This window comes from Peromyscus leucopus, chromosome 9 (genome assembly GCF_004664715.2).
Source record: "Peromyscus leucopus breed LL Stock chromosome 9, UCI_PerLeu_2.1, whole genome shotgun sequence".
Lineage (NCBI taxonomy): Eukaryota > Metazoa > Chordata > Mammalia > Rodentia > Cricetidae > Peromyscus > Peromyscus leucopus.
Genome location: NC_051070.1, coordinates 94,662,721 through 94,684,999, shown reverse-complemented (window position 1 = coordinate 94,684,999; position 22,279 = coordinate 94,662,721). Strand labels below are relative to the sequence as shown.

At 44.7% G+C, this 22,279-nt stretch overlaps 1 protein-coding gene across 4 annotated transcripts in view; it reads right to left on the bottom strand.

Annotated features, from left to right (window-relative positions):
• The window catches only part of Thrb (thyroid hormone receptor beta), a 368,908-nt gene extending 347,281 nt beyond the window's left edge, over positions 1-21,627 (bottom strand). For 2 of the 4 annotated variants that reach the window (XM_028875678.2, XM_028875674.2), the window contains exon 1: positions 17,769-17,964. The gene's annotated coding sequence lies outside the window, so the exon portion shown is untranslated. Of the gene's footprint in view, positions 1-17,768; positions 17,965-18,036 lie in introns of those variants that run through there. The other 2 variants (XM_028875676.2, XM_028875677.2) reach the window with 2 other exon arrangements.
• Between the last annotated feature and the right edge of the window lie 652 nt (positions 21,628-22,279).

Genomic DNA, 22,279 nt, shown 5'->3' with positions numbered 1-22,279 from the left:
GGAAAGAATGCCAAAACTCAACTGTACAAAAGCTTTCTTTCTTCACATTCTTAATTCCTGAGGACCCAATAGTCAATGGCTGTAATGCAAACAAGTATGAACTTCCAGATTTGACAGACAGTTGAGTAACAATGCAAGGGAACACTGGGCCTTTTCACTGGAGAGTCCAAGGGAGGCCAATCACACTGATTGACAGAAGACCTGGTTCCTCTGCACACTCCGGAGCTCACACTCAGTCGCCATAGGATGGTAGTTTCCCTCTCCTGTTCCCAGTGTGTGAGCGTTCCTCTTGCTGGCAGGGCAGAAGCTGCTGAAGCTTGTCCTTGATGCCCTGCCTCACACTCTCACATCAATACACTTCCTGTCTTTCGGTGAAGGTCTGACCAAAACTTTTGGAGGCAGTGACTGTTGTTAATGAAAATATACACAATCACTGAGACCCATGTGATAAATCACAAATAAATACAACCCAGGAACTTTAAAATGTAATAAAATATTTTTCTTTAGTTTGTATAACCTAGCATGTTCTCAAAGGAGTTCTATTTTAATACATCAGATTTTTGGTATTATTAATGATCAATTATACTAATCTCAGAAAATCAAAAAAATTCTAAGAATTCCACCAGCATTTTAAGGGTCTGGCATCTTGGATTTTCAGTCTTTCTTAGGGATGGGCATTGGTAAGAAAACAAAGGGTACTGGTTCATCACCTTTGCTCTTCCCGTGAAGCAGACATTATTAATCCACCACAGTACTATGCACATATAAGAGATCTAATGTTATATTTCTGGGATATATCAGCCCTACAACTTTCCAAGCCCTGGGAGCCATTTTTATCATTTTTAGGCTTTGCAGACCACTAGAACCTTTAGCTGAATGGCTACTATTTGTGCCTTTTTTATGTGAGAACAAACAAACAAAAAACAATCATAGTAATCAAACACACACTTCTTTCAGCAAGGAATGGGTATCTTTTGGTGGGCTGGATGACTGTCACAGGTCATGTATGCAGCAAGCCTTGGGATTATAGGCATAGGAACAGGTCTAAACCTCAAACACTGTGGAACTACTGCAGTAGGGTCAAGTTCAAACATTACAGCTGGGTAGCATTGCAAGTGCAGGGACCTGTATCAGCTCAGCACGTGGCGAAACACTGCTCTGCTTCCAGACCTGAGAAGCCTAAGGAAGGTGTCCAACGCACTACAGAGAAAAGAATGACTTACTACAATGACCTGCACTTTTTAGCTAAAGGAGCTTCAACTATGATAAATTACAAAAGACACCACCATGCTAACACACGGTTCCCCACAACCACTGTTCTGAAAACACAACATTCTGTTTGGCACAGACCTCGAAATTGCTCATGTTCTCACTAGTCTTGTGAGCAACATTCCTACTTTATCCAATTATAACCATCACATATCAAAGACAGCCCCCCAAAACAGGAAGTTGGGATTTTTTTTCAAATTAGCCAACAAAGAAAAAGCCCAAGAAACTTCATGAAAAATGAAAATAGTTACAAGTTGATATCATTCAAATTAATGTTTTATTTATGAAAATCTATCAAAATATTATAAGGATTATACTTATTTGATTTGGAAATAAACAAATGTAAGATGTTACAAATGTTATGATTCATGATATCTCTAATTCTTTTTTGTATATTGATTTACAAAGTATGCTCATTTAATATATATATATAATATATCACACACAGTATATATTAGAGTTGATTTACAAAGTATGTTCATTTAATATATATATGCACACACACACACACACACACACATATATATATATATATATATTACATACATACAATATGTGTTAGAATTTTACAAATTTGGACCAGGCATGGTGGCTTGCACCAGTAATTCTACCACTTGTATGGCAAAGATAAAAGAATCGTTCAAATCAAGAATGGTCAAAATGATCAGTTCTAGGCCAACCAGGGCTACACACTGAGACTGTTTCAAAAAGTTAAAAAAAGAAAATAATTCTACAAATCTCACGAATTCAAATTATATGCATCAGTTCCTACAAGACAGTTTTTTTTAAATGAGTAAAAGCACATACGTAAACACACTAACACTGTACGAGAATGAAGAGGATTCACATTTGCTTAAAGGCACAGTTTAAAGCACATTTAGCAAAACGTCACTTTGATGAACTCTTCTGTCCATTTCTGAAGAAGTGCTTGAACACTCTCCCAGGAAATCCCAGTCAAGGGGCAAGCCAGTCCTGCTGGCTGAGACCCTGAGCTGGAGCAGTGTGGGTGGCCTCTCCGTCTTCCTGGACCAAGGCCCTCGAAAGACACCTCAAGGCTGGCACAGACTCAGCCTGTGAGACTGACAGCACTCCCTGGGAACTGAATCTCAGATTGGCATTAGCACCCTTCTCTGCCAAGTGCCTGGACTCACCCCCCTGGATGTCTTCCTTCCACACATGGTGGAGCCTGACTCTCCATGCCCCAGGATTGCCCTGTCTGGGACAGTAATCTAACACACACTCCCAAAGGCACAGGTTAGAAAGTCTATCTGAATGACTTCTGCACTCAGAACTGTGAGTTCTGAATTGTTATTTTGATTTTTCAGTTCCTAAAACTTAACAAATTTGTTTCCCTTCATTATATTCCTATTCAAAATCTGCAATGCTAAGTGAACAGTGAGGAAGAGAAAATGGCAAAACTCTCCAGTAATTTCTCACATATTTGTGACCTTTTACATCTGAAGGTATTAAAACTGTGGCGGTACTTAGGGGACATCCTGACTCTCCTGCAAACTGGGGACTTCTCTAGGGTTCAAAGTCGCCATAAGCTGGTGTGTCCCAAGGAGCCTGTAATTGTGCCTTGACTAAAGATGGGTGTCACGCAAAGGATCTTCTCTGGGATTTGGGGATATTCCCTGATAGAAAACTGTTTTCTAAAATTGAGGAAGAAGTTAAAATTCATCTTCTTATTGCTCTGTAATGAAAGCACTTTTTGTATTTATATTTCCTATTTAGACATCTCACTGAGGAGTCCAAACTGGGGAATGCCATATCATGATCTCAGGCAGAACACTGCCAGTGTGTTTGGAGATACACTGGGTCTTTATGAAGCGGGTTATATGATTTTAGTTTGTTTTTTTACTGTCATTCATTTTTTGCAGCGTTGACTTGAGACATATATACCAAAGAGTGTCCATGTATGTGTGTATATACATGTGTACACATGTCTGTGTATATGCATGTCCACATGTATATATGCACATGTGTATACATGTATGTGCATCATGTACATAAATATATGTATGTGTGTGCATATGTATATGTGTAGGTATGTGTATATGTATATAAATGTATGTGATTATGAGTGTATGTGTATGTATGTTCATATTTTTAATGGAACAAATATTTCAAAAACATGACATTCCAATATTTTCTATTCTAGTTTTTTCTATTCTGCTATTGTGACTCACAATCTGAACTCATGACCCATCATGAGTTGTCAGGGAGCGTACTCAACAGGGTTGTCTTGAACCTCTCTCACTCACGGGTAACACATGTTTGTGTTCTATTCTTAATTAGGAGAAACTAATGAGCCCTTAAATGCCATGTGTATGTGGAACCACTAGGGATTTTGCATATTCTGCCTCAGCAGGTCTGATCTGGAGCCCCAGAGGCTGCATTTCTGAGCAGCTCAGGGTAGTGCAGGGTTGTTAGTGTAAGGACGGCCTCTAAGGACTGACTATAGCATCCAGCTGAGGAGACCAGGAGGCGCAGAAGTCACTGCATAGGACCCACTATCACCGTACAGAGACTGCTGCCAAGGCAAGGGGCCCCAGTGCTCCAAGTGCCTATGCATGTCCCCAAGATACACAAGCCAGCAGCATAAAATCCATGTCCTTCCATGGGGCTTCTGGGGACACATAATCCTCTCTTCTGTGGTTTCACTCCATTCCCTTTCTCCATAACCTACACTGCAAAGCCAGATGCTTCTGATGGCCTGAAAGCCACTCTGGAGTGCGTTGCCTTCAGCTGTGATGATAGTGGACAAGGTGAAGGAAAGCCAGCAAAGAGGGGGTGAAGCACTTAGCTCATTTCACTTAGGGAATTTGCTAACCATGAACATGCTCATCAAGGCAGACTACACTCAGCTTTGTATGCATGTGACAGGTGGCAGTCATTCAAAACGTGACTTCATAATTCCACTCTATATGGTTAGAATTCCCAGTGGAGGAAATGCTGAGCCAGAACTGTAGAGCTCCCTGAAACACTACTGGATGTCTGAAGTTTCGGCTTCCAGAACTCGGGGGACATACCCGCTGATAAAATAAAAACACAGTTTTGAGTGGGCTGCTTGGATGCCTCTGTCGTGTGGATGTATCTGTAGGGGTGGGGAGTGTGCTGCCCACCACGGTACCCAAATGTGCAAGCAGCACAGACCGCGGTGCCAGGTCAACGCTTGATAGCAAAAGGCCAGTGAATGAACCTAACTGCGGTGCTGACTCTCCGTCCTCGAATAGAACCGATTTGCTGATCAGTCCTGTGGGTGCCTGCTTTCTGGAACTGAGCAGGGGCATTTATAAAGGAGGCAGACACAAAACACAACGTTCTTCAGGTTGTCTCAGCCCACAGTGCAGATAGGCAGGAAGGAGAATGGAGGAAGGGACAGAGAATGCTTGGTCCCTGGTGAAGAGGCAGCTGGGGGCAGGTGGGCGTGTGGGGCAGGTGTTGCATCAAAATCAGCTGTGAGAAATAGTGTCCTGCTTTCCCAGGCTTTGTGAGAAAAACATTGTATTTTATTTTATTTATTTCTTTTACCTGTGAGAACCAGGATCTGACAAACCAGAAACTGGAACTTGATGGGAAGAAGGGGGAGGGGAAGTTTTAAGGCCATGGTGTTTCAAATAGGGAATGTTTAGGACCCGGGAGACACTTTGCCATGCCTTAGCATAACTTGCAGTGGGGGGGGGGGGGGTCAACCCTAATGGTACCCACTGATGAGAGGGCAGGGGTGTTGCTAAAGCATCCCATATTGTACAGGGTTTGTCCACATACCAAACAATTCTCTGCTCCATAATGTCAGCACAGAGATTAGCAAACCTTGCTAGAACAGAAGTTCCAGAGAGAGACAGACAGAGGGGGAGGGAGAGGGAGAAGAAGAGTGGGAGAATTTCCCCAGGTCCCTCATTCTCTCCTAGAGCATGAGACATAGTGGGCAAGGATGGCTAGGTGTGCCGCCTGCTTCCACGGATCCATTTCTAAGGTGGGAAAACAGATGCTGATAGGATCCGTTCTCTGCTCCACTGAAGGCCACCTACAACCTCTGAGAACCTGGCCAAGCCCAGAGGCCAGCAAGCCTCAGGTAGAGTGTCTGGGCTGCATGGCAAGAAGCCAACAAGAAAAGGCTGAAATGTGGTGGCCACCTTGTTGCCTGACTGCCAACAGCTGCTGTCCTTTGCCCAGAGGTGAGGTTTGCTCCTGTTTGCTGATGTGGCAACCCCAAGATGTCAGAGACTGACATTAGTTGCCTCTGGAGATGATCTGGAACTTCTCCTCGGCCGGTCAGCAGAGATTCCCCAGCACCTACAATGGTCCTGGTCATCACTGCTCTCTCTCCCTGGCTCACAATCCCTACTTTGCTGCTGGTGGTAATTTGTACTTGAAGCCTCTCCTCAGGCAAATCTTAAAGGAGTCCTGGGCAGGGCGCAACATGTGGCAGGGAGCACCGTACTCACTCATAGGGAGCACTATACTCACAGGGTGTGGAGCATCCACTGAACCCCATCAGGAGGCCCCTGAGTGCAGGACCAAGAACACAGCCCTGGAGCTGGCCCCACTGCTTCCAGACCTCCAGAAACCCAACTTCAGGCACATTCCATTCCCTCCATGGACAGAATAAGCAAAACCACATCTTTTGCTCAAGGAAAGCAAGGATCAAAGGAGTCGGGAGCACAAGCGTAATCCCCATTAGTCACTGCAGCCCCTCGAGTCAAATCGCTACAAGGCTACAAGAGCTCTAATAAGTAACAGGACATGGCTCAGGGAAGGGGGAGGAGTCTGACGATAGAGGGGATGAGGCCAGGGTGAGGAACAAGGGCTGTTGTAACTGCCACAGATCCCAGAGGCCTCAGTGAATGACCAGTGGGAATTAAAACCACAGAACAGGAAAAACAAACAAACAAACAAACAAAAAACCAGCTGCTATTTTAAACACCAGGAAGCAATGAAAAGACATGAATTGTAAGCCCCTCAAGGTGATGCCCAATCACCTATCTTCCTTGTAGTGGGAATTTTCAACCACTAAATACCTTAAGGGGTAAGTGGGAAAGGCTACTATAAAAGCTAGGAACTAGAAAAATTGCTACAATCATTCTGTGGCTAAGGAGTTCCTTACATGGGGTGTGAGTGAGTGAGTGAGTACGTGCGTGCGTGCGTGCGTGCGTGCGTGTGTGTGTGTGTGTGTGTGTGTGTGTTTGTAAGTGTGTATGTGTAGCAAGGTTGTCTGACATCAGTCTCAGAACATTAGCCCAGCAAGAACTTGTCACCTAAAGTCCTTGCTGTCTTAAAAGTTGGTAATCCAGTTACTTAGCTTGGAGTTTGCTCACATAAGGCACCTACATCTCACCTTTACAGAGAATTTCCAGTTTGGGACTCTGAATTTTCTCCAACCCTATGAGGAGAGTGCCATTCTATCTTGGATCTGTTGGGATTGGATCTTGTTTTTTTTTTTTTCTTTCTTTCTTTTTTTAAGAGAAAAGAGCAGCCAAGCTTTTCTGCAGGCCAGCTTATTCCCTTATTCATAACGCAGGCCAGCAGGCCTTGTAAGTGTATATGCTGGGTCGTCTGAGGACACTGGGGTGTTCATTTTAAAATTAGATTCATCCTAATTATATGAAAACAGCCCACGTGTGGTTGGCCAAAACACCAGGAAAACATTACTCAGCACCTGCCTGCTGGGTGTGCCTTTACCAGGACAGCCCCGGACTGGTTTAACAGCAGGTCCTGCCCTCTGAGAACTTCAAATCTAACAAAGAAACACCTCATTGACAAGTCAGAGCTCTGGCCACTGAGCAGCAAAGAAACACATATCATTAGGTGATATACACATGCAGTGTACCCTGTAGACAGAGGTTGAGGGACCCTGTCACCGGAGGGCACATGCCTGCAGGACAGAATCAGAGAGAATCTCAATCTTGATTCTATACATATTCTTTCTTCTGCATGGTCAAGCTGGGGCCAAAGCCAGGGCCTTCAGAATGCTAGGCAAGCTACATATGGGCTCAAACCTCATCGGGCAAGATTTCAGGCACTGGTGAAAGAAAAAGGGTGTGTGTGCGTGCGCGTGCGTGCGTGCGTGCGTGCGTGCGTGCGTGTGTGTGTGTGTGTGTGTGTGTGTGTACACTGTTCTCATTTTTCTTTCATTTCTTTTTCGGTTTTCTCTTTTGGTGGCAGGGATTGAGCTCAAGTCTCCATACATGTTAGGCAAATGTGTAATCTATCACTGAGCCACACCAGCAGCCTTGCTATACCTTCTCTCTTAAGGGATTTGGACATCTGTAGGTCTTGATCTCCATGGAGGTTCTGGACCCCTCCCCACATCACATTCAGGATACAGGGGAGAACTCTACTGAACTCATCCATAATGGAGCATCATCCTGACATTCTCCTTCGAAGAGTTTATTCTGAGGCCTGAATGATGCTGAAGATCAAATTTTAGGGAGTGTTCTTCTCAGCCTTCGAAGCTGGTAAGTAACTAGCCAGAGGTGGCACAGCTGGGCAGATGGCAAGGCCAGGCTTTCCACTGGTTGCCTTGGATGCTGGTGCAGATGTCCACTCTGCCTAACGCACCCCAGACCCTGATCTCTACCTCTCCGGTGTCAAGCTCACCACTGATTCCGGACAAAGGATCTTCCATCTCCCCACTGTATAGGAGGCCAGTAAGAAAAGTGGTTCCCACCTTCCACTCTGCTCCATGACAGGGTCTCACTGGAGCCTGCCTGTGGGGCTCCCATCACTAGCTGGGAGAAAGGATACCAAGAGATTCACTTCTATACACTCAAGAGTTAGCGCCTTTGTGCCTGGAAGACACTAACAGGATCAGCTGCTTTGCACTGTGGGCTCCGACTTTCAAAATGTTGGGAAGAGTTTACATACACAGACTTGTCCACAAGGCAGCTGAACCCAGGACAGTGGCCTGAATCCCATCTCTCCTTCTTAAGTGTCTCCAGTGAGATTCTCTTTATCATGAAGAAGTTGCCATGTCTGTTCCCCTCTTTCTGTTACTGACAACTGAACCCAAAGTCTTATACCTGTTGGGCAGACACTGTACTCCTGAGCATCACCCCAGCCCTCCTGGCTTCTTAGAATAAAATATTTTAATAGGAAGTAACAAGGTTTTCAGAAAGGTAAAATGCATATATTTATAATTGGAAGGAAGGGAGTTCTTTTTCTCTTTCCTTGCCTAGTATTTCCTTGCCTCTTACAGTTTCTTTATGGGGGCGGTATTGAACATGTGATAAAGGATTTTTATTATTGGGATAAAAATAAACAAACATCTTTTTATAGCTAAAAAAGAGATGACCAATTTTAGTAAGCAATACTAAAATAAATACTAGGAAAATTAACATCTTTTAAATCTAACTTATGTAATGCACCATTTGAACAGCCCAAAGCACATGTTTCAGGAAAAACATTAGACACCTCTGCCAACATACAAGAGTCAGCTCTGGTTTTCTGCTCTCTGACATCTCTAATATATCATGTTGTTTAAAAGATGCAGGGAATTAAAATGCATCCCTAACATCCTCATACTTTTCACATGTCAATGTTTCCAATATATTGAGTAAAATAAAATATAGATTAAAATTAAATTCACCGGTTGTTTTTTATCAGTTAAAGTGATAATCAAAAAAAATTTACCTATGTGACTCACAGCATGTTTCTTTCAGACAGTGCAGTGAGCACCACCAGAGGTTTCCAAGCTTCAAGCCACCACATTGTTTCAAAAATGAAGCTTTCTTGATATATGGTATATCCATTTGCTTACATGTTATCTAAGGCTGTTTACTCTCCAGAGCTGTAGACCCGAGAAGCCTCAATTGATGATGTCTTGAAAGTGGGTAATACTCACTATATGGACTGGCACAGAAAACTCTTCCAACTCTTGGACTAAAGATAAATAAGATGATCTAATTAGTCATTCTATGACTAGGAAATTCAAGCTCTGATAAACCAAGGGATTTATTCAAACTGCTTTTATTGTAATTAGGTGGTATTTCTATAATGCCATCTTCTCATTCATTCATTCACTCATTCATTCATTTCCATCATCTATTTACAATTTTGATTAAAGAATCAAATCCCAGGCGGTTAGAATATCATTACTTAATACTAAATCATGAGTTCTAACACAACATCAGCATTATTTTTCTCTGGTCACACAGGAGCAACTGTGTTTTGGCCTGACACAGGTTCCCAGGTACAACGTCCTTTAGAGTCACACATAACTGTGAAGACATGAAAGATAGTCCTTAAGTGTCATCTGAAAACACCTTAAAGAGAATCTAACATATAACCTGTTTTCAAATTAAATTTGAAACTCCCTCAAATATAAAATCAGCCTGCTAAAAATATGAAGAGAATTAAGACGAGAAAGTTTTTTCACATGTTGAAGGAAGTTAAACCTGTTCCCAAAGACATCTGGCAAGATATACCAGCCTAGGCGAAGTCAGTCTTCCTCCCTTGGCCCAGAAAGTCCTAGCATCTGCAATCTGCTTGATCCAGCAGCCTTCCTGGCTGCCCTTCATGCGTGCACCAGAATCCTCACAGGTTTCTGAATGCTTTGCACTATCCCCATTTCCCATGTTATTTCATGCTCTTTCTGTCCAGAATCCTCTCTATCCCTAGCTACACATTACCATCACAGGACTAATCAATGCTATAAGTGCTTGTCCAGTACCAATACTTCTGTTACTATGAATACTAATACTTGACAGGACATAGTCATCCTAGGCTTACACCATGTACTGAATCTACATATTACAGAGGCAGAAGCTGAATTCTCCATGAATCCAAGTTAAATCAGACACAAATCCACACTCTCCCACTACCCAGTCCTGGTTCCTCTTCATATCTGTGCCAGTGGTCCACAGATCCCCACATTCCCACCACCCAGTCCAGCTTCTCCTCATCTCTGTGCCAGTGGCCCTTACTATAGCACCATTTATAAACTCTAGAAACATTTTTGGAAGTTGGTAGAAGGCTGACAAGCCTACAGTGTACAGGACAGCCCCCCCCCCCCATACTAATGTCACTTGCTACTGAGACACACTGCACTACACTGTCTCAGAAGGCTCTGCACACTTCCTTAGCGGAGATTTTGAATGTCTGTCATGGTGTTTTGTATCACTCTGGTACTGGCAGATACTCACATCATACGGGATGGGTGGATGAATGAATGGACTCCAGGGGAGGGGTTAGTCTACTTTAAAGCTTTGTTTCCTGGAAACTTCAATCATGATAAACCTGAGAATATATCCCTTTCCTCTTCCCTCTTGCTCCCCTCCCCCTGTCTTCCTTCCTATCTGTCAGCTTCCTTCCTTTTTTTTTTTTTTTTTTTTTTCTGGTTTGAAACAAACATAACCACTTTAGTATCCCAATGCTGGAATTACATATGAATACCAGTGTGCCCATCATGAGAACATATTCTTAAATAATAGCAAAGAATACATATGGAATGCATTTCCAAGCACACCTTCACCTTGAAATTATGAATCTACAGAGTATACAACAAAATTAGCAACCAAAATAAATAGGACTTCATACCCTACAAGGTTTGCCCAATTCCTTGTAAGGAACTACAGAATAAATCAACCAATCTTAAAGGTCATCGTTTATTTATTTTTTAAAGAGGCAATCCATGTTAAGTTCCCCTGGTCATTTTTTTTTTTTTTTAAGGAAAAAAGTTCAGACAAGAGTATACAGCCTTCTACTTTTCCCTGCTGTGGCGACATTTCAGATGTAAGGGTACTGGTTAGGATCTGCAGGTACTGGAAGAAGGCAGAGATCATAGTAAGGCTTAGATGGGATTGTAAACATAAATGGAAATAAAACAGATGATCCATTCTCTGGCTTTTGCAAATTACTACTTTAAACATTAGAAAATAAGTCAAGAGATTATGTACATTATTACTATTATTATTATATTTTTAAAGTAACAAGACTTTAAAATCATTGTAAAATACTTCTGTGGTGGTATCAATCAGTATTGCATACAAACTGCTAGTTTGTATTTTTTTTTCATGAAAAGCCAACATGTTCCATTCATTATGAAATTCAGTAAGAGACTAAAATGAATGAACTTGATTATTAAAAATGCAATGCCAAGACCTCTACTTCACACCCTCTCAGTAGGAATGCTGGCCGTTTGTTGCTTAATACACATGCATGCATGTAACACACACTCACTCAAAGAATCTGGTGATGGCATAGGTTTAGTTACCTACTCTCCTCACCTTTGGACGTCCATAACACATACCAGCATGAAAATAGACGCTGAGACTTTTATATTAAGTTACTATGCTCAGGATTTCCAAGACATGATTGACAAAAAAAAACAAAACAAGCTAACAGTAAATTACAGGCTCTGTTAACACATCTAAGAGTCAGAGGCAAGACAGAAAGAGACGGTAGGATCTATGGTCTGGGACATCATCGTGGGAGGCGTTTCATACCACGACATGGGCAGTATCATTGCCACTGTGTGTAAGAACATGACACACGCTTGCCACAGAGATGGATTCTGCAAGCTTGGGCGTGCAAGTTGGTGAGACATTGGTGCATACAGTAGAGAAATGTGAGAAAAAGATGAACAAGTTGGAAATAGCATGGTTGTTAACATCACTTTTGGCTGGACCCGTGTTGCTGAACCCCAGGAAAACAGTCCTGAGAGAGCAAAAGGATGGTGGAAGGCAGTGTCTGAACCCTCCTGAGAGCTCAGGAGCAACAGATGTCAAAGGCTGGAATATTCTGGAGGTTTCTGAACGTCTGTCACTAAACTATGAGTAGCTTCTCAATGCTCCTGTCACAGAGACACACACCGGGACTGCAACCCCTACCTGCACGCCCCCTCTGGTTTCGTTGACTCAGGACTCATGGCTCCTGTAACTCTCTTCTCACCACAGGAGACAGCAATTGTTTCCTCTCTGAGCTCTGGGAACTTGAATGAACAACAGAGTTTAGCCTAATCTTCCCTAAATGTTGTATGTGCCCCACCATTAGGTGACAATATTTCCTTGGGAATATACAAACACACATATATATGTGTTCAGTGCAGAACATGTTTGGTACATGTTGAGCAACTGTTGGTAAAACAGGATCCAGAAAAAAAAATAAAACTAGAAGAAAATATAATGAAGATAAAATGGATGAAGACGATAAAATGGAATTCAGACATGTAGGCCAGAAACATCTTTAAACCACAAGTTTGAATTCACCCTTTTGTTTTTGGTCTTTCAAAAACATCTACATAAATATCACTTAATTTTTGGAAATCATTGCCTAGCAAACAATTCAAGGTTATATTTTCAGGTCAAAGCCTCAAATATGGTTATTCTGGGTTTTAAGACTAGATATACATATTGTGAAGATTTAATGTGTTATGAACATCTATGACCATTGGGAATATATTCTAGGGTGTGTCTTATGAGGATGTGTGGCCATGGTGATGGAAGGGCCACAGGATGTTTCCCTAGACACACACAGTCTGTCAGGTCTCTTGGGTTCAGGCCCTTCTAACTGTCAATTTAGAAAAGGTAGCAGAGTTCATCACAGATATTGGTTTATCACTGACCAAGAGCTTCCAGCATACAAGGTCTCCAGTGCCCCCCTGAAATTAGGGCACTAGAGACCCAAGAACATTAGCAGTGGTGCCAATCACTATTCCGATTCTTCTCAGCTAGCTAGATTCCTGAGGGAAGGATATAGAAGCAAGCGATTGTAACTCTGTGTTTTGGATGTGGTATCTGCTCAAGTTCCACAACTTGAGCACTAGGAAAGTTCTGAAACTTAAAGTGGAAAATGAGCATGCTCTGTCAGAAACTCATTGGCCTGAATACATTTCAGCCCTTAGCACTTGGCATCAGTGGGTGAATCTTGGTGAGATTTACACCATGCCACAAGACAGGCAGCTCTTAGAAATAGTGACTTTATCCCACCCTCGCCCCTAGCCAAGATGTCTTAGGAGAAACTCCAACAGGCATGTCTGTTTCATCAGTGGACCACACTGTAGCATACCTGGCCTTAATCTATGCACATTGTCCCACCTGTTACTGGCTACCCCCTGAACTTCAAAGCATGTAACAGGGCCAGGTACACGGTAGATAGAAAAAATATCTGCAGATTGAGGAACTAAATCAAGGCGTGAAAATGACTTTCAAACAAGAGGCTAACTTGCCATGAACTGCTTATCCAGCTTTGACACAAGCTAAAGTCCTAATCACAGAAACAGTCACATGCTTTGGCTCGTGATGTAACCCACACATTCATTTTTGGCCAAGCCATGTTGAAAGACATGCTCATACTGACATGGAAGGGAAAGAGAATGACTGCCCTGTCCGGACCCCTGGTCATCCAACCACAGTTACACCAGTGTCCATGTACCCAGGTCTTTTCTAGGCGCTTGGTGTCAGGGATGGGAAAAGTCACACACAGGCTCTCACCACAATTTAGACAGAGAAAGAAACAGAAAACCCTGAAAGACAGAGCTACAGAGATCAAGGACAAAGCATTAGTGGGTCCTGCTCAGGTAGTCTGTGGCTATAGGATCATTTCAAACACCCAGCTCCCCTGTCCTCTCCAGTTGCTCCAGACAAAAGTCAGGCCAACACACTGGATCTTTGAGGAAGTTACCTTAGTGAACATGTTAGCCGTTCATTCTGCCAGTTTTCTGAGCTCTATTGAAGTATTGAGGCTATGCCAGAACCCATACCATTGGACCACAGCAGCTTAGTTCCACAGAGAAATTTACACAGGGATTCTTTTTTTCATTATGCCCCTGCATTTTTCTCCTCTTGAGAGTTGGCTAAAGACATGATGACATAAAGAACCCTACTTCATTTTATGTGACTCTGTTGAAGTATTGCCCATGGTGTTTCATGTGACCTTTTAATAGTTGTCAGGTATTGTGAACATCCTGCAGATGGCACGTGATCCCTTCTCTTCAATGCCAATTCCAGACAGACACAACCCCTTTTTTATGTAAAATTGGCTACCATGAAGTTGGCACTAAATTAAATATGCTAAAGCTGTAAGCCTTTGGATTTTGGTGTAATTTCCTTCCTCTTTTCCCAAAACATTGATCATTTCTTCCCTCCCACTATTAACAATACCAACCTTAATTATTTTGTGGGATTTTTTAGAATTACTTTTACTGTTTTTTTACAATACACGTATATGTGTGAAGCTAGGAGTATTTAAGTACAGATGCCCAGAGTTCAGAAGAGGGAAGCAGGTCCCTAGAGATGGGGTCACAGGCAGTTATGAGTTGCCCGACGTGGTGCTGGGGACTGAACCCGGGTCTTCTGTGACATCATCAAGCACTCTTAATTGCTCAGCTGTCTCTTCGGCCCTGCTTTTCAGGGTTTTATTACGTATTTCCTCAGACACATTTCTAAAACTTGGTTCTGTTTCAAAATAAATTACCATGATTATCAACTACAATTTCGCTGTGGTCTGAATTGGCAAGAATTGCCATTGGTAATAATTTTTAGGTGAGCCTTTACCATACTCTGGTCGTGTGAAAACTCAGATAACTGAATATTCCTCACAATCACCTGGATCACAATATGTTTGTGAAAGAGGAGGGGAAAAGGAGGCACAGGCAAAGGCTGGTTGGCTAACAGCACATAAGAACGAGCAGGTTATTTCTAATTGATCACCAAGAACTTTTCTAGGTTGTGTTACACCAGTAACCCCAATTGCCCCCTTCCAACCAACATTTTTTTTTTTTTTTAGTTTAAACACTCCCACTGCAAGCCCTTGGTCTACTCTGAGCTGCCAAAGCCGGAGGCCTTCCCAAGGCCTCAAGTGTGAAAATCCTTGTGTCCACTCAGTGATGTCCAGGGTCTGCAGTTTCACTCTCTGTCTTGACAAGGTCTCTGAAACGAGGAAGGTTCTGCGGAAACTCAGGAACTAAAGGTCAGTATCTCCAGCAATCAAGGGAACTGTAAGGGATCAAGGAACATGTAAGGCAAAACCACTGTTGAATGTTTCTATACAGCCAAGGCTGGTAGAGGAGCTTGGAGAATTAACTACTCAGAAAGGAAGACCAGCTATTGCCAGACAGAGAGCACCAGAGAGTGAGAAACATGCGAAGACTGAGTCCTAGTTTGTGTGTGTGTGTGTGTCTGTGTCTGTGTATGTGTGTGTATGTCTGTTCACACCTCACAAGGTTTTGGCATGTCCAAAATGGCAATGGTTGAAGTATTCAGTCAGGCATTTGGGGGAGGACAATGTTTGGGCACAACCTCTAATTTGTTCAGTTAAAATTTACCTAGTGCCTACTGTGGGCTAAGCATCTTTCCAGATGCAGGGAGAACAACAGTAAATGAAGCAATAAACACTTCTGCCCTCCTAGACGCCACACTGTCATCTAGAATATTCAGAATTCAGTTTCAAAAAGGAAATCAACTGACAAGTATCGGCTCCCAGGGTCAGTTCTGATCATAGCCAGTACTGGGGGTTGGGGGCGGGGAGAACAGAAAGCAGAGAGGCCTTGGAGAGAGAACGCAGGACTGACTCCCTTCAAGTGGTCAAGGAAAGGTTTGTCTAAGAAGGCAACATGGAACTTAACACTAGAGCAAGATGCTGAAGAGACCCATCACCTTTCCTCCCATGTCCACGAAAAGGATGAGCTTACTATACAGAAGACATGGAAGCCCACTGGTGGCTCCAAGCTCCCTTCCAGCATCTGAGCAGGGATGGAGAGGCCTTGGCTTTCTCTAACAAACCACCTTTCCCAGAGGGGCTGGGTCACAGGGAAGTTGCAGCCGCTCATCTCTTGTTACAGCAGAACTGACCACAAAGAAGCTGGAAGGGGAGAACCGGAGTATTTATTCCCCTCTTAAGGCCAGTTACTTTATATAGCGATAGCCCCACGTCAACGAGATTATGCTTTTGCATTATAATGCCAACAAGAACTGTTTCATTTTAAAAAACAAGAACAATTATGGAGCTGTGTTCAGTATCACTTACTTTTACTCACAAAATAAAGCAGATTTTCCACTCCGAGTATACAATAAACCTTTAGAATTCATTTAAATATAGGATTTTAATAGTATCTATTTAACATGGGTGAACAATAAATTGCTCTCCACCAATCTCTTCACATAAAAATGCCCCAAGCAAAGTACTTTTTACTTAATTTCTGCTAGGGTCAACCAAAGCACAACCAATCAGCATGAAAACACCCTAAAGTCTGCCACTGTTCAAAATACTTCCTACTCAAGCACCTTTTTCATTAATGGTTGCCAGCGTATGACTTCTTTCAGAACGAGAAATGACAAGCTGAAGTGAATTAGGGAGATCAGTCATCCAGAATATTCAGAATGAATCATGGAACATTTTTTACCAAAAAGAAATTTTATTCCTTTGCAATACAGCGCGGCAACATTTCATTACAGTGTCAACAAAAAGCTAAGCCAGAGCCAAGTCATATAAAGACACTTCCCAATAGATCTACGGTACTTAATACATTCATCTTTTAACAAAATTGCCGAGTTCTCCTATTCATGCATTTAACGAGGAATGCTCAATTTGTTCATTCTCACAACAAGTCTTTAACACCGGTCTCCAGTCCCTAGGATCAACCACACTCGAAGGTGGGGGGGGGGGCGTTATTCAATGTTATTTTCTGATTCAGCAAGCCTTTGAGTTCTCCAGCGCGTGGAAAGGGCAGTATGGGAGACCGAACCTGCCTGCCCAGGTGCTCCTTTCTTTATTTGACTCACTTTAGGAATGCTTAATAAACCCTTTAAATTTTTCCCCATTTGGGGCAAATTATACATTTAGCGTGTAATTAAAAAACTAAAACAATCCACGAATACACACCCTGCCTGCTCCCTCTTAAAAACAAACCAGAAGGCTTTAAGAATTAGCTCCGACAATAATCCCACTATGGTCACGGGAAATCTTCCTCCAAAATGACAACTGACACTAAGCAATAGAAACTCTCCAAAGACGCCTTCCCCGATCTTGGGGTCGCACAGCTGACACCACCTGGATCACCACCGACCCGAGCGACCCCAAAAGATGCTGCGTCAAGAGAAGTAAAACCAAAGAGCGACTCTGGAGGGAGCGAGCCCGCGGAGGCGGTGAGAGGCAGACTCGCCAGGCTCTGGCCAGAGCATGTAACATTCGGGAGCTTTCTTCTTTCCAAACCCTCGAGTTCCGGGGCAGGGGCAAAAAGAGGGGGATAGGAGACGCACAGTCCCTTTAAACTGCCCACCCCCGCGCCTGTCAGCCTCTTCTGAACCCCGGTGTCCTACAACTTCCTCCTCATGGAAACTTCCACTGGGTTCGGCGCCCAGGATGCCAAACTCCATTTCACAAGAAGCCTGTCCCCAGCTGCGTTCGGGCTTCAGCTTCCTGCACTCGGGTGCCCGAGCCCGAGAGGAATCGGGGCGCAGAGGCCCGCGGCAGGGACACCGCGCGGCGCCTGCCACTCGTGCCCGGCCCGCAGACTTGTCGCCCCCCGCCCACCCTGCGCCCCCGCCGCGCCACGTTACCCGTGCGCTGGAGCCTCGCGGTGGCGCCCCGAGGCGGCGTGCGGGCGAGCTGCGGCCGAGCAGCCAGTGGCCTCCACGGCGGTGCTCGAATTAGCCATGCAAAGTTAATCCCGCCGCGTCACGCCGGCCGCCCGCCCGCCCGAGGCTGCGCCGTGCTCCACCGAGCCGCAGTCTCCTCCCCGCTCCGCCCCCTCCGCCGCGGGGTCCCGTGCTGCGCGGGCCACCCGGCGAGCCCGACTCCCTCGACCTGTCAACTACCCTCCCTCACCGAGGGCGGCGGCGCGGGTCCCAGGACACTGGCAACCTCTCCGCTGCGATCTGCGAGGGCGGCGAGGTGCGGGGCCCGAGGCTCCGCCTCCCGGGGTCCGGGCGCACAGCCTTACTCGGGACTGGGGCGCCAGCTCCACGCCGGCTGGAGGACCGCTGATCGTTCGTCCCCTCTAGTCCTCCAGCCGGTCTGACTCGCGCAGCAGCCGCGGCAGGCTCAGGCCACCCCAGCTCCGCCAGGAGCGCAGCGACGAAATGGCCTCCCAGCCGCGCACCTCATCACGGCCGGAGCGGCCCGTCACTCCGGTGTCCCGCGCTGCCGCCTGTGCACCTGCTGCCTAGGTGCGGGCGTCCCCCTCTGTGACTCGCGGTATCAGTGCCTTGTGCGCCGCCCTCCCTGGGGTCACGTAGCTGCCGGTCTAGTGGCCGCGCGCCCACCCACCTGACTGCTGGTGCGCGGAGGTTGGAGTTGGGCGGTCATTCCTGCAGTTGAAGAGGCAGGAGTGTGTGGGGGTGAGGGTGGGGAGTGTGAATGACAGGAGATAGAGGGGACCTCCAGGAGTTCAACCCTCTGGGTTCGCCCGACAGCGCGGCAGGTGTCGCCGCGCTCCTCCTTCCGCCCCCAAACCACTTGTGGCGCGCGTGAGACCACGGGGCGCTCAGATCCTTCCGGAGCTCTGGACGCTATGCAGTCCCCACACCGCTGGACAATACCTTGCTTGCCCTAAACGAGACGCGGGGGCCCCCTCGCATACCCCATTATCCTTTCCTGGGAGTGTGTGCCGGTTTGGTTCCACAAGCAGAGTTTAAAGAGACGCCTCATTTTGCCTCCGTCTTGGAAATATACAAATAAAACCGGAATACAAAAATAATCTTTACCCTTGAAAAGGTTCTGTTCTTGCAAGCACACAACTCCGAAATGTCCGTACCTCAAGTCCGGGAAGGCCGAGCACTCAGGTTAGGAGAAAACACAGCGAGCGACTGGAGTTCTGCTCCAGATGACCCGGGCCGTCTCTGACTGCGCCTCGGAGGTAGGTTTTATTGGAAAAATGCCGAGTACTCAGAGACACACAGCAAGTGGGAAGTTACAGTTGCGACAAAACTACTTTGAGGACAGAATACAATTATGTTCTTTTGCAGTGTTAAAAATACCTTAAAATCACTTCTTCAATACACTCATGTAACGCAGTGCAGCGCCCTGAGCCTGCCTGACTTGTAACTGAACAGAGGGAATAATGTCTAGATTATTTAAAAGTGTTTTCTGGATTTCCCACGGGTGATTAAAGTTTTGTTGCAGCGTCTCTTGGCCGTCCACAGGAAAGGCGAAGGTTGAGAGGCCGGCACCTCTGGCCACTGCATTAGCAATTGAGGTGAATCCGAAGCTGCCCCATGCCTGGGCAGAAAGAATTCCGGATTGAGGAGAAAAAGCTTCAGATCCCAGCTTTTGGGTGAAGACGTTGCCTTTCCCCTCGGCCAGCACAGACTCGGTTGCCCTTTGGATTCTTCGCAAGAAATCTATGTTTTATTCCTCGCCCCGAATGAAGCCGCACCAAGAACTTGCGGACTCGAGTGAGGGTTGTTTTTGCAGGCGTGTTCCTGGGCTTTGGTCCAAAGCTGCCTTGGGATGTTTTGGTTGGTTTGGAGGAAAGCTGCAGCGTCTCCAATCCAGTTCCACCCAGACGGCCCCCTGGTGGCCGCGAGGAAAAGCTAGGCGCAGGTAAGCAAGGGCAGTTTACAGTGGGGCCCAGGTCTTCCAGCTGGCCTTGTGAACAGCTCTGCAATAAGGATATTGTAGGCAGAGAAATCAAGAGGCCCCGAGGAGCCCCGGGATGTTTTACTACTTATTTTCCTATGCATAACTCGGAGCTATCTTTTATCTTTAAATTCTTCCTCAAGAAAGACACATAGTAAAAATGAACTATAACACCCCCGCTCCTCCAAAAACAAAAACAAAACATGTTCTTTTTCTTTGTTCAGATGGCTTTGTCTTTCTAATCTCATTTTGCCTGAAAAAATCTGAAATAAAGAGTCAATTACAGTATTAAATAAGTCACATGACACAACAATTCACAAGACTGGCTGTAGCCATGTTATATAATCGTGACACCCAAACAAGGAGATCTGGCAGGATTCCATTTGAACAGGTATTGTGACAAGCCGGTGGTGGTAAGAGGGGTTACCATCAAAGTGCGATACACAATGGGACAACACAGTCATGGGAACCCGTCAGGAAGGCAGAAGATATTCTAACCTGGGAGCACAGGGTCCTGTCTTGGCTGATTTGTGGTGCACAGTCACTATTTTCAGAACCCATCATCACAGCTCCCCTGAGCCATCCTGACCACTCTATGAATTTCAAACTGATGACTCCAGCAAGCAATCAATCTATCTGTTTGTTCCTGCAGAGCTACTGGGCAAGAAAGTATGAAACACGGAGCCCAGCAGAGTAGGCTTGGGCCTCAGCGCAGCCAACATGCAGTTTAGATGCATCTTTGTTTAACATGGTGAGATGCATTTCTTTGTGAATGCTTGTTGTGTTCACGTTGATTTTTAAATATTTTCTTGTAATTGTTGCATTTGTGACCATTGCTAACATTTTTAGCTGGATGTGAACGTCTTACTTTTTCCTGCCTACTGTGTCTGTGATGTTACCAGAATCTACTTGGAGAAATAAAGCTCAAGTTAGAGTTGACCAGATATAAAAGATGATGATCATGGCAAGGAATTGCCATGAGGAATTAGAGGTGTGGGGTGTGAGCAGTCTCAGGGAATTCCCACAGAGGGAGTTATTGGAGGTTCACGAAGTTGTGGACAGATTTTCTGAGGGGGTGAAACATTAAATCATTTACAAAACAGCTGTCTCTGGAGCCTGCTCTTCTGCCTCATGACTTAGCTAGCCCTGGAGAGTTGAAATCTCTATGTTCACTGTTACTTTCTATGAAGGCCCAGGCATTCTGGCCCATCCAGCTGGCTAAAAAATTGTAAAGTCTACCCCCAGCCTTTCATGACAGACATTTTAGGGAAGGTGACAGTTTCAAAACTGATGGATGGTAGTCCCCTGAGGAAGACACAGAGTCATCCTTAAGCATCCCCAGGATGCCATTCCAAAGTCCCTCTACAGCTATTGGATCTGCAGATGGCCAAACTCCATGAGTTAAATGGTATAGTGTTTGCATATAACCAACACTCTTTTTGACCTATAACTCACCTCTGGATTAAAATGCTAAGCAAATAGGTATTATACTATATTAAAGGATTAACAAGAAGGTCTGCACATGCACAGTACACATGCAGGTTTTTCAAGTATCTTCACCTGTGGTTGATTGACTCCACAGACATAGAACTCAAAGAAGTGGAGGGCTGAGTATGAACTGCCAGATGAGATAAGGCAAGGAACCAACAGAGCCCAGTAGAGGAGAGGTCCAGTGAGACTGGCCTCAGAAAGCTGAATGGGACTGAAGTGGCAGGGGTGGGGGGGATGTCTTTCTGTATGCTGTGAATATATGTTGTCCCCATTGGTTAATATATAGGTGTCAGAGAGAGATGTATGCATTATCTGCTGGTCCCAGTTTAAAATGAAACAAGGAAAAATTGTCAAGGTGGTACAAAATAAAAAGCTATGTCTTCCTGCATTCTGTCTTTGGAACTGTCATGGCATTTTTATGTGTTATTTAATATTCTAAGTAAAGAAAAACAAATGTTTCAAATTATCATCACACACATCACAATTTATCTATTTTGCAACATCAGTTTGCAATGTAGTTCAAAGAGGTTTTAACTCACACAATACTGCACTGTCTGTATTTTACAGCTCATATATGTGTAGTGTTTTGTCATTACTGGAACAGTGGAAACAGAACAAAGCACCCTCTATTCCACTTCTTGATATGTGTTCCTTTTGCATGCCAACACTGGACCTTTGGCATCGTGCTGTGTTAAAGAGCCCGGAAAAGGCCCTTTCCCTCTGGGTCTTCATTTTCAGGTCATCAGTTAATGAATTCTGGGAAGTAACCACCAGTAAGAGAGTACACGAAGGCATCCTTAATTGCTGTTAACTAGGTTCAAAGCCAGTTCTGGTTGAATGGAGACCATGGCCTCTGGTTAGTCAAGTCCTGCTTCCTCAGTTGTCAATGGAGCATACTTGCCTCATACATCTCTGGAGTTTGCTCAAGTCCATACATTGTGGGCTCTCAGCATTCCATGCTCATGGGACACCAGCATTTTACATTTGAGGGAACAGGGAA